This window comes from Hetaerina americana, unplaced genomic scaffold (assembly GCF_022747635.1).
Source record: "Hetaerina americana unplaced genomic scaffold, ioHetAmer1.1.p SCAF_7, whole genome shotgun sequence".
NCBI classification, from domain to species: domain Eukaryota; kingdom Metazoa; phylum Arthropoda; class Insecta; order Odonata; family Calopterygidae; genus Hetaerina; species Hetaerina americana.
Genome location: NW_027287316.1, coordinates 44,489,008 through 44,502,667, shown reverse-complemented (window position 1 = coordinate 44,502,667; position 13,660 = coordinate 44,489,008). Strand labels below are relative to the sequence as shown.

The following is a 13,660-nucleotide window of genomic DNA, read 5'->3' as shown; positions in this document are numbered from 1 at the left end:
CGTGATTCGAGCCCGGTTCTTGCGAACTTTGTTAGAGCCACAGAGAGATTCAACTCATATATCCGCTTTCATTAGACCTGGAATTTTACGGAGTTATAATATTTTGTCTGTAGATGATTTGCACCTCGAATAATATCGATGGTTATCGATAACATCTGACCTTAGGTGACTAATTCAAGGTCGAACATAGCCTAACTGCCCGAAGCGGTAGTCGAACACGCAACTTCAGGGGTTGTAGACCTGAGCGTTACCGATCTGCCTCCTGCGCCCTACGGAACAACATTTTCATCAAGGTTCGGATACAACTCTTGTCTATCAAGATACGTAATTATAGATTTAGTCCCTACATTTGCGCATGAGCATATTCTGAGCATGCTAATGTCACTTTGAAGGTCAGAATAACGATTCGAAGCTCCGCGTTAGATGCTGCGCCAGTCGCTATTCCTATTCGGGGACAAAAACCTGCGTGGGTGGTTCCAAGGCGGGTGGATGTTCACTCAGCGGAAGTTGTTCAGACCTGATACGGAAAACGACGCCAACAACCTCGTTCTTGGGGCAATATTTGAGAGCTCTTTTTTGTGCGTAAGGCTTTGTGATTACATTCATCTCTCTAAAGGGAAATAAAAATGTCAGTTCCACTGCTGTCAAATAGATAGACGTCTTTCTAACAAAGACCCACCCCATCTCCTCCTGATATTCCTTGGATGATGACAGGATAGATGCCTCGTTTAGGAGCCTTGGTGAATGGAAAATGAAGGATAAAAGATGTAAAATGTCTCAGGGTGGGGAGTCGGGTTTCTTTGCCTTTGAGAGGATGTAATTTTCTAAAGTGCGACAGGTGATGAATCTGAATTATAACCCATAGCTGAGATTACCTTCATTTTAAGATCATATTAAGATTTTTTCTCTCTCCTTCGCCCTTCCTGACAGTAGTCTTAATTAATAGCGTTTTAGTCATCGATACTTCCTGTTGTCTTTTAAATGCGTGAGAATAACATGCTTTTACATAAAGTTCTCGGCATAGGAATCTATATTGATTGACATTTTTTCCCGTATCATCCGAATACTCGACCGCCGGATATGATTGCGTAACATTGTGCCCCTACGTTCTTCCATCGGTTGTGCGGGGAGTTACCGTTTTTCACATGGCAAAATGCATACACGCTTGCTTGAGTTTGCAGACGTTATTCACGGTACGATGAAAGAGAGAGAGGTGATAAATGGGATAGTAGTCTTATTTGAGCGTTTTCGCCATCAACACTTCCTGTTGTCCTTTAAGAGCTTGAGAGTAACATACTTATTCATAAGGTTCTCGGCATAGGAATCTATATTGATTGACATTTTTTCCCGCATCATCCGAACCGTCGATCGCCGTAAATGATTGCGTCGCACTGTGCCCCTCCCACTTCCTTTCGGCTGTGCGGGGAGTTACCGTCTTTTTCACACGCTTGCTTGAGTTTGCAGACATTATTCGCGGTGCGATGAAAGGGAAAGGTGATAAATGAGGCATTTAACTGCATGCGAACGGTGGCACACCTAACAAGACTAGCAGGTGGATGCAGGCCGTGGTCGTGGGTGGGGATGGATTTTACACGATTGTCAACGGAGAGCTTACATGTCTCATAGGGTAAATGCTTAGGCGGCAGCGTAAAGACCAGTAACATAACATGGGAATTTCACATTTAAATCTCATAAAAAAATGAGACAGCGCTCACTTCCGATGTAGGCCCATTGACTAAAAGCTAATGTTTACATAGAAGTGGATGGGTCTCGTCCATACCTAATTATTTTAGTGGGTTCATGGTTCTTTGTAACACATGACATGTTCGCAATGATTCACTTACTCGTCTTCTTGATGGACCGAATCGAATTTTATAAGCTCCTAATAAATACATTAAAAAAACTGTATTTATAAGTTAGAACAAAATATGTTGAAATATTTTAGAATAGTTGCTAATATTTCTATTAGGTCAAAGAATTCGCGAATGTAACTATATTTTCCCCTCAGATAATTACTTTACCTAAATCAGCGTTGAAGTAATTCCTTTTGACAATTATACCTTTGTTTGTACCTAAGCTCAAAGTTTATTTATGAATCTTGAAGAAAATTCTCATAAGTTTACCTAGCCTTATAAACTTGAAAGTAGTATTCTATTATATAGCAGTTAATCCTGCTTGGTCAGAGTATTGAGATCTTCCCTACATTGAGAAATCGAAGCTGTTTTTTTTTATTCTTAAACTCCCCAATCTATCTAGTCATGAGTATTTGAGGTTACGTGTGCGATCAGACAGGTAGCTTGTTAGTCATGATTGTTTGTCAAATAATCACGCTACTCATCCATATAAAGATTTATTTCGACCATAACTTCGACGTTACTTCGTCATCTTCGGGTAGTAAATTTTTATGGAGTGGAATAGTGTGATGGTTTAACAAGCTATCATGTTCACCTTCCACAACATCACGCCGCTATCTACGTAATTGATCTGACAGCCCATATAAACAGGTGCTTCCCCATTCTTGACTTCCTCTCCGTCGTTCTCTTTTGAATTCCCCTTCCTCAATTGCCGCCCTCGTCCGGAGCACAAACATTCGCACAAATCGACCAATACGCGCACTTACCTCTCTCCTTGCTGCGACGGAGGACGTCGACGAATGCGACCGTTGCCGCGAGGCAGTGTCACCGTTGTCAATCCCTTTTATTAATCGCTTTCCCGGATAATTGCCGCGAGATGCCCTCCCGTGGTCCATACGGGGTGGGTGTCGCCTGCTCGGAGGCGAGACTAACCGTCGCCGCGATACACCACAGATTTTCCTCCGCGGCGCGAGGGGCGGTGGGGGTGTTGGGCTAGCGGGAAGAGGGCGAAAGGGGGCCGTCGTCAGGGATCTTCGGACGAAGGGCGGGCGTGAGGGAAATTGGGGGTAGTGGTGTGGCGGTGGCAGAGGATTGGGCAGCGTGGAAGGGGAGGACGGAATGCGTGCGCAGGTCGATCGATGGCAGGCCATGTGAGGGGTGGGGGAGAACTTGCGTCCTTACACCCCTTCCAGAGGGTTGAGGACGCGTGCCCCACGATTCGCCCTCGTGTGGGTCGCGGCGTGTATGCGAATTTTTTTTTATTCCGGTGATTCGGGACACGTGAGGGTCCAAAATTGGGTGATGGTGATTCGTCCACGTTTTCCATTGTGTTTCTCGTACACAAATGACCCAATGATTTCCACTGAATTGATGCAATCCCCTTCCGTGAATGTCTCTAGTGTTTATTTTTAACATCCTGAGTTTGGCGCACATCCGGTGTGAGCCCGATTATTAAAAAATGACTTTATTTCATCCACAATATCATGAAATGTGCGTTTGGAACGAAAGAACATGATGCTATGTATATTTTTTTTCAAAACTACTTCATTCGTTTTAAACTGCGCATTTCGATCTTATTTAAAGAAATAAAGAATGAAATTAATAAAAATATACCAGCTTTTTTCGTCGTGAAATTAGAATTATTGAATGTACCATGTATCTATTTTCATGAAAAACTCACGAATTACTATTTGTAGAATATTTTTCAAGCATTTTTCCCACTGATTTTATGTATATATTAAGTTCTCTCTCTCTCTCTCTCAGGTCATAATAGTATGTATAACGTGTATATCGTGGGACCTGCGCACCTCATAAATTAAATTAACTTTCAAAGAAATTGAGGACAACATTTTTCGTTTCGGAATAATATTTTTCTTGTAGGGTGAGTTTTTTAAAAGTTAATATAAAGAGACTAGGAGTCTGGAAAAACGATGTGTTACATCCATGGTAAATTGCAGTCACATATAACCAAATCGACACCAAAAACTTACATTTGTTATACTCGTATTTTTTTCTACTGTGTGGTGGCAAAAATTTGTCATTAACTTCAAACCCTCGTTTGTAAAACTTCGCTACAAAATGCTATTTTCACGGACCTAGTGTTTCAGCCAAACCGTTGAACGTGAAGTGAGCTGTGTCATCTCTATCCTCGCTGGTTATCCCTCCTCTCTTAGTATTTCTTTCCACTCCATCGCTCTAGAGTTTTTCGGACGTCATGACGCATCTTCGAGCAGCGAGTGCTTCGAAACAGGTGTTTGATACGAGGCGATGGGATACGATGGCGGAATTCGTCTTACTCTTTGTAGGTTTCATAAAGAAGGCGATTGCCATTTTACCTGACTCCCTGCAATTGTATAATCTTATTTATCCACATAAAGAATATCACCAGTGGGTGACCCGTCAACCACCCTGTAAATAAAAATTGTTCATTATTTTTTCGTTCTCATCAACGAATTTAAATCATACTTTTGAAATTTTTATGCTTCCGTGATTCTTCGGCGAGAAATACCAATAGTCGATTCTTATGATGATTGTATTTCATAATGCATCCAAAAAGAATGACATTTTATTGGTTGTAAAGATCTTTTTGTCGTTTCGGTAATCAGTCGAGTCATGAACTTGTGCGTGTGTGAGCATTTTTCAGTTTTTACTCAAAGGGCATAACCTTAGAAAAATATTTTGCCGAAATTACGTCAAAATCCCGAAAATAATGCGGCAATATCAAAACTTATAGGTTGCCATACATTCGCCCTAATCACAACAAAATTATACCCATCAGGAATGCATTAAAAATTTAATAAAAGATAACTTCTCATTAAAGTAGTCCTGCTTAGTTGCTTGTTAGGGCATCTCACGAAATTGATATTATGTTGGAAAAGAGAGAACCTTATGTTTTCCATTATTATATGTTAATTAGTAATCTTTATGTTGACGAATGTCTTTGTTGTTACTGAAAACAATTAGTATCCTTTATATCTTTGGAAAAACCTCTAAAATAATACATAAAACCTTTGCTGTGCATAAATTTATTCCCCAAAGCCTTATAGTATTCAATTCTTACTGCTGAAATCATGAATATTCTTTTAGCTCTATCCCAAGCTTGATCCTTCTGTAACACCCTTCAACGCTGGACTACCTCAAATTAACTTCTGCATGCACTTGTCAATAATTCATTTAATTTCCCCCCGACTTCCTCTGTTTTATCAGTCTGTTTTAAACTATTTCATTTACCCTCCCCTTCCAACACGTTTTTCCCACTCTTATCCAAACCCACACTATGTGCTAAATGATATGAAGATGTACTTATAAAAAAGTAGGTAGTGATATTCAAAAAAAGTAGGAAGGGTTGACCTAAGTATAAAAGTAGACCAATAGGTACAAGAACAGATTGGAGCAGTAATTTTCGGGCACTTCCTTTTTTTCAGAAAAATAAATACTTGGTTATTTCACATATATTTTTATTAAACACGACCCGGGTTTCGACTTACAAAGTCATCATCACTTCCTTTTTGATGAAATTGAACAAACCAAACATTAGGAGGCAATGGATTAGAGTTAAGTATTGACCTTTTTCCCCCATCATCATAATTTTGATATCATAGTATCACAGTAGAAGCCACAAACACATGCAGCTCATCTTTCCCCAAATACAAATACTTTAGCCACATTTCATGCTGCATCCATTAAAAATTTTGACTACATTTGTATTGGAATCTCCGAATTGATACTTCTATTACCCATTGTGTCATCTTTGGTTGGTCCATTTCCATCCAAAAAGTGGCCAAGAATTTACTTTTGCCACTTTTCATTTTTCATATTAGTTCACTTATATATATTTAGGTCATCCTTCCTTGTTCTTGAGGATCTCAATGCCCACATTTTTTTGTACATCCTCAGCCCATATCTCAGGTTGATTCTGTGATGTACTCATCAATATTGGAATATTGCAAATACCGTCTAATTAGACTGACATAAAATGAATTCATCATCTCCTAATTCCACTCTTTCCTCTTCCCGATGCCTATTTTATCATTTACTCTGTTTTAATATCCATCGCATGGGTAATAATTGATATTACATCCTGCTCCTTAGTATCAATCACTGCAGATTCTGGTTCTCTATCTTATTCTCTTGTTTACTGCAATTTGATTGATTCAGATATTAGAAGTAATACAGGTCATCAAATCCTGTATTATATGCTCATCAAATCATCAAAATTCAGGTCAAGGTCATTTGCACCATAAGGGATGGACAGGAAAGGATGAAGGGTGGAGAGAAACCCGGCATCGGCATTAGCCTACTCTTTGCGAAAGGCACCAAGGGGTCCACAGCTTAACGTCCCATCCGACGGAGTACTCACTTAAAGTGCCCTCCACAAAACAACTCAAGTAGGGATCGATATACCTCTGAAAAATATTCAACACTGCCGGGATATGAACCCAGGCCCTCAGGGTGGGAAGCCAGTACATTAGCCTCTGCACTATCTCGATTTCATGTCCAAAGAAGGTAGCACAAGTAGATAGAGAGGGTTTTGACTGACGATTGAATGATAGTGACTGTGATAGATGGGAGAATGTTCAGTAAGTAAGGTATGGGAAGGAAAAGAATAGGCATGGTGGGTGGAATGAAAAAAGGTGGAAGGTATGCAGGTTTGAAGAAGGATACATTATAGTGTTGGTCAATCAAACTGTGTCTTATTACTTGAGACTATGTAATAACTGGGGTGTACAGTTTGTGTCCAAAATCGAAAACGTGCTTTAAATGGTAGACTTCCAAATAATAATAACCCTGTAGAATTCTATGGTCTCTGGCTCCACTTTGAAAAAAAATCTTGATCAATGAATGAGTAATCTTCTATATTTTCACCATAAATTATCAAAATAATGCACCAAAGTAAATTTATTGTCAGATTTAATTTAAATTTATCGAGTTAGGTAAACTGGTAAGTTAAGAATAAAGTTGAGAATAAGTTAAAATTATTTAGAGATATGTTCATTCTAAATTACCTATATAAAGTACCAAAATAAATGTATTTTGAAAATTTACTAAGTTTATTCATTCAGCAATAATTGAATTACATTCCCTTCCTTAATAATTGAATGAATACATTCCCCTCCTTAATCAGAACTGATATTTTAGTAATTAGTTTCTTATATGCCAAACAGACACCTTATTCAAGCAAATGAAATAATCAGTGAAGAGATACAGTAATAAAAACATTTTTTTTCTCTGCCAGTTTAACTATTAAGAAAAATATCAAAACAGTCCAATGCATGCATTCCATTCTTAATATGTGAGTTTTCCATAATGGCGAGTGAGTGAGGTTACCTTGCTTTAGCCGATTGCGGACCACATTAATACAAATCAACATTTTCTGCTTTGATTTTTGCCCAGTGCTCCTTCATTCCCTCTCACTGTACTCTCCTCTGGTTATGGTGTTAGGGTCCTGGATTTCATGCTATCTTTGAAACCTTGATCGTTTCTCAACTCTTGCTTTGAATGCTTTCCTTATGCGCACCCCTTTTTTGCATGTCTCTTTATTAGAATACTATCAAAACATTTTCAATCTTCTTTATTTCAATATTGAAAGATCATCTATGCAAATGGAATAAAATAATTCCCCCATGGTTTTGACCTTTGTATTGATTTTGACTATGCTTCTAGTTAATCATCTCTTTGCAATGCAATTCATGCATTAAATAAATGAAAAAGCTCCAATAGCCGTAGACAGTTTACCTTTCTAAACAAAGTACAAATGAGATTAGTTGGCTAACGCCACAAGTCAAGGATGGGATAAAAGGTAAAAAGGAAGGGGATAAGAAAGTTGAATACAAATACGTGTAATCCTGTCTTGTGGCGTTAGCCAACTAATCTCATTTGTACTTTGTTCAGAAAGGTAAACTGATCACGGCTATTGGAGCTTTTCATTTATTTAATACCACTAGCCGTAAGAGCTCAATGTATCAACAATTCATGCAATTTGTGTTTTGATCATGTTCATCAATAAAACTAATGTACCACAGATATCCAAACCCTAGTTTACCTATTGATATTGAACTCAGTGAATAACATATTGCATTAAAGATATCCTTAATTTTGACATCTGAATGCTATGCTACTAGTACTTTGGTAGTATACTATAAGCATCAAAAAGAAGAAATTCAAAATCTTTGTTGTGTGGACGAGAGAAGCTGAAATAGGTATCACAATTTGAGAAGTGAAGCTAAGGCATTTAGAATTTTTTTATCTACATGGGAAACAGTATAACTTGAGATGAAAAAATTTGACCAATGTCAAGCAAAGAATTTTTCAAGATAAGAAGGAATTCATGAAGAAGAGGCAACTAGCAGCTCTCTTCAAAAAACCTAAGGTTTCAAACAAGGAAGCAGTCCATCAAACTGTTGTTCCAGAGGATGGTACTCTATGGATCATATACATGGAATTTTGGAAAAACAGACCAGGGAAGAATGGAAGCCTCTTAAATATTTTGAACATTGCACTGGAGAAGAATGCTGAAGATTAAATGAGCAGACAAAATGAGGAACAAGGAAGTGTAGTGAAGAGCAGAAGATGAAAGGACTATATGGAGAACACTATGCCAAATAAGAACTTTGGGATTGGGCACACCTTGGACCTTGAGGCACAATGGAGTAGTTTGAAACATAACAAAAAACTTCAGTTTTCCACCTGAAGGCAGAGCTCATCTAGTGCTTAGCCCAACAGCATGGGAAATTCACACATCAGAGTAGGGAAGCCAATTCTTTCCCTGTGCTGTCGATGATTACCCAGAAAGACCTGATACCCAAAAAATGATACATCTTAGGTGAAGCTGAGGGTGCCCAGAGGCATCCCTAGGAATCAAACCCAGAAGCTCTGGTTAATGGTCCAATACTCTACCCACTGGCTTGTCATGTGTCATGATATTTATTTATTTTTGATTTAATTATTTATTATTTCATCTTGTTATTTAATAAAGGTAAAATATTTGATATGCCCAATAAAAAACAGAAAAATGTATACATACGTGGTTATAATAAAAAATAAATCTTAACACATTGTCATACCCTAACGAAAAATACTCATTCAGGTCATGAAGTGAAGTCTTGATTTAAAAAGATTTTAACCTTGATTTGAACATCTCGTATGAGTTGCTCTCTTTTACACCTGCTGGTAAATAATTATATTTTTTAATGCCAGCATAAAGGGGTCGTTTTTGGAACAAACAAAAGGAATATTGTATTACATGCACCTTCTTTCTTTGTCTTTTACCATAACAATGGATACCCTCTTTGTTTTTAAATAGACACATTTTCTCAAACAAATACACATGCATAATATATGTATAAACGCGTTACAGGTAAGATTAAAAGTTATAAAATGAGGTCTACATGGTTCTCTTTCTGGAATTTTGGCCATGTATCAAATAAATCTTTTTTTGCGTGATGAATACTTTGTTAATAACCGCAGTGGAGCCCCAAAAGATAATTCCATAACTTACTCAAGATTGGAAAGTACCAAAGTAGACTATTTTTAAAACTGCTTTATCTACAACCATTGCTATTTTTCTCAGGGCGTAGCAAATTCTGGAATGTTTACTAAAAAGTGCCCAATATGTTCTTTCCAGTTTAAGCTTTCATCAAATATTAAACCTAAAAAGTTGGTACTGCTAACTTTATTCAGAAGATTATATTTGATGCAAAGATCCATTTCAGGGGTTTCGTTTTTTTAAATTGTATATGATTTCTTTTTTCAAAATTTATTTCAAGCTCATTTTTTTAACTAGTCCCCTAAGAGAGTTTAGGGAATTATTGACATTATACTCCGGCAATGGATTTTTCTTGTTACTTAGTATTTTATTCATGTCATTTACATAAAAAATTATTTCATCACTCTTCACATAGGTTACTAAATCATTTACATAAATTAAGAACAGTATGGAACCTAGTATACGTCCTTGTAGCTCACCAAAGTTTACTGATTCTGTAGTGGGTAATTAACTGATTTGTATATTGTTGGAGTAGGTACCTATTAATCACCACTACCTGCTTTCTACATTTGAGGTACGATTTTGACTATTTGTTTGCTATTCCCCTTATTCCAAAATGTACAAATTTTTCCTGCAACAAAGGGTGTTCTGCACTGTCAAATGTTCGAAGATTACAATACAAATGAGAAAAATATCCAAAAAATGACTTATTTTGAATTTTTACTTTTGACTGAAAACCCTTATCTCATGATTCAAGAATATGTCCATAAAACTAATGTTTTCTACTGAAACAAAGAAGAGTGCCATGAAGTATCTCAGATGCAATTAATAGATTAAATACTAATTAGTGATAGAGATCAGAATTAGGAGTGATACTGTTGATAAAAGGAGGAAGAATGTCAGTATTTAATAGTACATTTACTTTAAGTGGAAGGTCTAGAGGAAACCTTGTTAGAAATATAATTAATTTTTCCCACATAGATAGTTTATGTTGGATGATTACTGTCCACATTCCTACAGTGATGACTTTTCAAAAATTTCTGTTCACCCTTACTCAAATCCATCGTCTGTTCAATTATTCCAAGCTTTAAAAATACCAATGTAGACTTTTGTACCTCAGGGTGCAGATTTTTATGATATAAGGTCGTAAAAAAGCCATTTCATTTATATTTCATAATGCCATCAAATTCAAACTTTATGCAATGCATACCATTTATTACCTTCCTTTTTTAGCAGACATTCCAATCTTAGATTACTTATGGCAATTAAAATGTTATCCTTAGTATTTGAAACTATATATTGGTAAAAGATACACATTTATTGAAATAACTAACGGTAAATAATTTAGAACTAAAACTCAAGTAATGTCTGAATGTTTAAAAAATACTCGCAGTTGCTTAGCTCCAAGTACCTACATATATGCTTTTGAGTTAAACATATCTCAATAATTGATGCACATAATACATTGATTCCCTTGAAAACATCATAAAATGCAGAGCTTTATTTAAATGGCTTTATTGTAACTCCTGTAATCCCAGTTAATTCATTTAATATGAAATCTTCAATTATTTCATTTCCTATACTAGAAATAAGTAATAATTTATGTACCATTCTTGTGATTCAGATTTGCTGAGATTGTGATCTCTATGAGTGTGCAAAGGCAGGGGTTCACATAATGTCAGCAGCTTTCGTTAGCACCAAAATCACATAGCAAAATTTCCCAATCATGATATTTTTCTTGTGTGATATGAATCTTAAATTAAATGTTGTAAATTAATGATATTTGTTTACTTGAGTTATTGCAGCCACATTGAAATCAGATCAAAGACCCACTATTTTGGCTATAGGAAAATAGATTCCCACATATCTCAAATGATGAAATACATTTATATTATTTTATATCAATGACTTTTCCCAAAGTTATTCCTCACCTGAAACACAGCCTCATAGTTTGAATTTATTCAATTTGCAATAACTCTGCAGAGTCACAGCATCAAAAATCTTTCATATTGTTAAGGCTGGATAAACAAATAGGTAAATCTCACATGGCCAGAAGATTGCCTCTCTGAAGCTATCCATCTCAGAATGATTTTTTTTATAAAAGAGCAATTTCTAAAATATAAATATAACCAAATGTAAACCCTGTGGCCAAATGTGTTTGGAATATTCTTTAAATCTCATGAATATGTGAATATGCTTTCAGTAATATGTAGGAAATTGGTATGCCATAAAACCACAGTATCCACTGGAATCATGTTTTCTATATAATACTGATTATAAGAGAACATATCTGAGGTTTGTAAAATTGTATTGTTAAATGTGGTTCTGAGGTGATAATACAATCTGGGTATATTTTTTAAAATGTGTATCACCTAAAACTCATTATCTACCTAATTATCAATTAGACTAGACTAGATTAGACTTCCAAATTTTCAGGAGATGTGTTCTACCAGGGATATCAAGAAAGTAACTTAAGTTTGATTCTAGTACGGTGGTGGGTTGGGCTGGAGCCACCATCTTGATGTCTAAACGCCCCTATACTCAGTATGCATCCTGCTATGGTAAAGTGTAGACTTTGGCTCTTCTATTTTGCTCACTACAAATTGTTAAAATGCATGCCGCAATAGAAAATCCTGAATCTTGTACCTGGACTCAGTCTACATATACTGTCCATTATTTTCCTCAGTCATAGCAGTTTATTTACTAAATAAGCCTTTCATGGGTCACCAAATTTGCTAGGAATCTAAACTTCAGGAACCTAATTGATTACATTGATTTTCATAAAAATAATAGGTTTAATTCATAAATCCTATTCTTTATTAATTTTCAATTTTTTCAAGTATATTCAGTGTATATTGTTGGAAATGAATTGCCCACTAGCATAGATTTTTTAATTAATACAAATACAGTCCTTATATCACACTAATTTTTGTAACTTTGATCATATGTAAAGTAAATCTATTGGCTCAAATAACAATGGAAAGGCTGAGAATACTCAATTATCAAGATGAATACAAGTATTTAGGATGATTTTTTGTTAGAATAAGGAAATGATACCCTTCGATGGCTTGCAGAGTACCATTTAGAAATTGATACAGAAAAATGATAGGCGTATATTGGAAGTTTTTGAAATGTGGGTGTGGAGAAGGATGGAAAAGGTGAAATGGACAGGAAGGAAAATTAATGAGGAAGTGCTAGAAATGGTGGGGGAGGAAAGAGGATTTTTGGGAGACATATAGAGGGGGAAGGAAAGGCGATGTTGGGTATTTTGATTAGCAATGGAATGTTGCAGATTGTGACAGAGAGATTTTTCAGCAAGCAAGGAATGGGAAGGAAAAGGATAGGCATTTTAGACGGAATGAAGGGAGATAGAATGTTTGCAGAACTGTTAAAGGGTTCATTGTAATGTAGGGTGTCTGGTTGTGTCTTGTTAAGCGAAATTTTCAGTTTGTTCAATTTCCAAAACGATTCTAAAACGTATTATAGTTATCCCCAATAGTAATATCTTTTTTCCAAATTCTTTTCAAAACTTTATCAGTTCGTGCATACAAGTATATATTTTCTAACAAATCTTCAAAAGCAAATAATATTTCATTAAAATTAAAAAAATCCGTATCTTTGAATTCACTTGTCTTTGTTCAGAGAGCTTACCGATTGCATTCATTGTGTGAAAGCAAATATCTAGTAGAGAAGGGAATCGCCAAATGACGCCTGATCTGCGTATCTGTCGTTATAAACGGATTTCGTGCTCGCCGTCTATCATCTGGCCCGGCCGTGCTGATTCTATCAAACAGACGCGTGAATTTTATTGGAGTCCTCTCCAATTCTGTAAGAAGTGGAGGCGTCAAACTAGGGAATTTTCCACCCTCGCGGCGTTTTGAGGACCCGACAAACGCGAAAATTCTTTTCGGGAGTGAACGACCTCGCGATCCGACTACCCATTTAGTCTATCTAGCGGCTACCTCCTATTTTTGCCATAGATTCCATTTAATTTTTGTCGAGTGCATGATTACCAGATTAGGTGAATATCCTCGGATAAAGTTATCTCTATACGCACGGCGACGAATTTGAAAAAAGCCGGAGCAGGTTTTGTGCTCATGGGTTGGCTACGCATTCAGTGCCTCACTGTGCTTTGATATTTCTCGGCTGCTTCTAGGATAATGGCGATAACAATTTATTTATTTAGTTCTTCACGTGAAGAACACATTTATCTTAAGGTCTTGTCTTTTTTACCCAAAGGACACAAATACTAGTTTTGTATTTTAGTATGAAGCTAGATGAAAACTAATTATGTAAACGTCTACGTATTTCGCATCCTATT

The 13,660-nt window shown here is 36.4% G+C and overlaps 1 protein-coding gene across 1 annotated transcript in view; it reads right to left on the bottom strand.

Annotated features, from left to right (window-relative positions):
- LOC139696416 (uncharacterized) overlaps nt 1–2,761 on the bottom strand; it is a 39,597-nt gene extending 36,836 nt beyond the window's left edge. Inside the window, exon 1 of the mRNA XM_071595170.1 lies at nt 2,621–2,761. The gene's annotated coding sequence lies outside the window, so the exon portion shown is untranslated. The remainder of the gene's footprint in view (nt 1–2,620) is intronic.
- Between the last annotated feature and the right edge of the window lie 10,899 nt (nt 2,762–13,660).